This window comes from Triticum aestivum, unplaced genomic scaffold, assembly GCF_018294505.1.
Source record: "Triticum aestivum cultivar Chinese Spring unplaced genomic scaffold, IWGSC CS RefSeq v2.1 scaffold252464, whole genome shotgun sequence".
Taxonomy (NCBI): domain Eukaryota; kingdom Viridiplantae; phylum Streptophyta; class Magnoliopsida; order Poales; family Poaceae; genus Triticum; species Triticum aestivum.
Genome location: NW_025242497.1, coordinates 1 through 3,103, shown reverse-complemented (window position 1 = coordinate 3,103; position 3,103 = coordinate 1). Strand labels below are relative to the sequence as shown.

Genomic DNA, 3,103 nt, shown 5'->3' with positions numbered 1-3,103 from the left:
GGGTTTTTTAGAAAATTTGCATGATGCCACATGCGTGTGTTGCGGGTAATGGGCTCACCTTCCTACTTTGCAACTCATGGGTTGTCTAGTGTTGGGTTGTATTATTAGCATTTTCCTCGAATATAAATTACACTCTATCTGAAAAAAGAGTGTAAAGTAAATTCATGGTATACCCACTTTTTATTATTAAAAAGTGGTATAAGCACTTTTTTTGAAATTATGGCATCAGATTGTCAAACGTCACATGATTGGTCGAGTGGGTTTTAATTGTTTTAACCATTCAGTACATAAGAGAATTCTATAATAACATGATATCAATGTGCCCCATGTCTTGTTTCACATATGCAGAATATTATTTGGACGCAAAAGATCAAAAATTAATAAGATAACTCTATTAAAACACATTTTTGTGAATCTTAATAATTTATCATTTGGTCTGAATGCATGTAAACAGTCCATATGCTATTAGATGATTAGGGATTAGCACACAACAAAAATTGTTAGTGGAAAGAGCACAGAAGAACATGAGTACACTAACCTTGTCATACTGCTTCCCATCTTTTCGAAATTGTTTAACATCCGTCCACATTCCTGCTCCTGAATCTATATCCTTTAGCCACATAGGGAGAGGTATATCTACATAGTCTCCGGGTTGTGCTACTGGTAAAGATTCTGGGCTGACAACAACCCTCCCAGCATGGGAGGCAGAATCAGTCTAATGGCCATCGGTATTAACCATGCCCGTGAGATCTTGATTTCTTCCGTCCGATAGAAGGTAATACCATAGAAGAATCTGCTTCCAATTCGTCATCTTCAGCTTGGCTGCCATAGTATGCGATCCCCATAGAATCATTGCTTATTGTCCTCTCGCTATCAATCGAATCTTCTGCTATTTCATTAGGTAGCTCCATTTTTCTCTCTCTGGTTTTGTCAGCAGGAATGGGCGATGTTTCTCCCATACCTCCTTTTCGATCTTACCCTAGTTGTCAACAAGATTAACAAGATGGGCAAGCAGAAACGGGATGAGCAGCATATATTAAAGGAAGGTAGATGAAAGCAAACCTGGTTTCTGGAGTGTAGAAGGGGGGATGCTTGGCAGGGACCCCCTGGGATGATTTGTTTTTCCTGCTGATATGGAGAGGAAGGTGGGAGTGTGTACACGAAGAGAAAACATAGATTTGAAAATTGTGTTCTGGCCAGGAATATAAAGAGGGGGGCGTTCTACAACTAATGCAACATGTTGTCGGCTGCCGCAATCTTCTTGCCTCCTATGACCTACGATCGAGCTTACGAATCTATGCACTGCCTCACGCCTGCACCAAACTCTAGGGAATCAAAGTCAAAGCAACATAGGTGTCCAGTTATTGCCCCGAATTTTCTGTTCCATTATGGAAAGATGCTTTGTTGAGAAAATTAAATAACTAGCTGCAGCAAATGTTTGCAACCTAAGTATATCCAATCTTTAACTGGCAAATTTGTTTGCAATGATCGGCCCGACATCATCTGCGTCAGCAATTGTTTCCAAGAAGGGGATCGGCTCAAGCAGAGAAATATCAGATGGGTCACTTGACCAGCTCTTTATGGGTATCCCATTATTCACCTGTTGCTGGAAAACCTGCGTCACATGTGAAAAAAGGGTTTCAGTCATCGATCGGTCATGGCAATTTCTCAAAATCATAAATTAGAAGTTTTCAAATTCATCTCAACAATATGGTAGTCAATAACACTAAAATCATAACTATTAATATGGACCTCCATACTTGAGTTTCAGAGTAAATTACCTCTGGGGTATAGTCAACTATCGCAAGCTTTGCAAGATCAGCTTTAATAATGGTCAGATCCTTCTGATAGCTTCCATCTACCAGACGCATGACTCATGGAAAAAACACCATGATATCAGTCTATTCTCAGGATCTAGTGCATTAATTAGTTGGTTTGCATAAGAACTTATGCTAGCCGTAAAGACAACAAGCTCAAACATATGAGCTTCCTCTTCAAGGAAGGCATCCACATGTGGTCTCTTCTTCACGTAGACAGTGTACTCTTCTTCTCCACATCGCATACGGAATGAAAAGTCCGCGCCGTGGTCATACCTTGATGAATGGATAAGGGTGCCTATGCAACAGAAAATGAGCATGTCAATAATCTTAAGTGCATGAAAACAAACCTACAGGAGAAAAAAGCATTTAACAACTTACCATCAAGATCATGTGCAATAGTGACATTCTTCCTAGGTAGTAACATTGGTACGTACGTCATCAATCTGATCCATGTCAGTAAGATCAAGTAATTCCTTGATCCATGAGGAGTATCAAGCATATAAAGAGGAGAATCCTCAATTGGGGAACTGGACAGCAGGCTGCAACTATGACCCGAGTCTTGAGTTTTTTCATTACTATTGATGATTGTATGATTTGGTGCTGCTAAAATTCCATGTCCATCAGGAAAAAAGGAAGGTGCTGCTAGAATTCCATCTCCACCTGCAAGAAAAACAAGGAAAACCATAACAGAATGGTAAGTTCATAAGTATATAACAATACCAGATTTCTGCTTAATCAGTTTGCTTAATATTAAGTTCCCATGAAGTGCATCAAGTGCTACTTTACCCGTTAGTTATTTTTCCCTAAATAGGTATGACAGTTTGACGAATCAACCACATCAAGCATGACATATATATGGTTAGATGGTTTTATGATCAAATTTATTGATCATGTCTACCTTTCTAACAGAAGTAGGAGACACTCATGGTCCATACACATCTCCCCTAATGACGTTGAAAGGCAGAGAAAAGTTTAACAAGCAAATCAAAATTCATTAGATTCACTGTTAATATATATACACAAATTTGAGTTTTCCGGAGTTAGTTAAGGCTTATTTGGAAACATCTGGCAGTTAGTACAAAACACTCATTAGGTTGCCTCGTGAGGGAAAATTTTATTAAGTTATAAACAAAAGTGAGCATGTCCCAGGATTTAGCCCATACAAACAGGCTACTCATGGATCAAGGAAAACATAAATTTTAAAACTGAGAACCTTAATATTTTTTCCATTGATGTAACACAGCAACAGATACATCAAAGGATCACTTTCATGATGTAGTTTG

The 3,103-nt window shown here is 38.7% G+C and overlaps 1 pseudogene; it reads right to left on the bottom strand.

The window, feature by feature from the left end:
- Window positions 1-1,462: 1,462 nt before the first annotated feature.
- LOC123176922 (CTD small phosphatase-like protein 2) lies at window positions 1,463-2,480 on the bottom strand (annotated as a pseudogene).
- Between the last annotated feature and the right edge of the window lie 623 nt (window positions 2,481-3,103).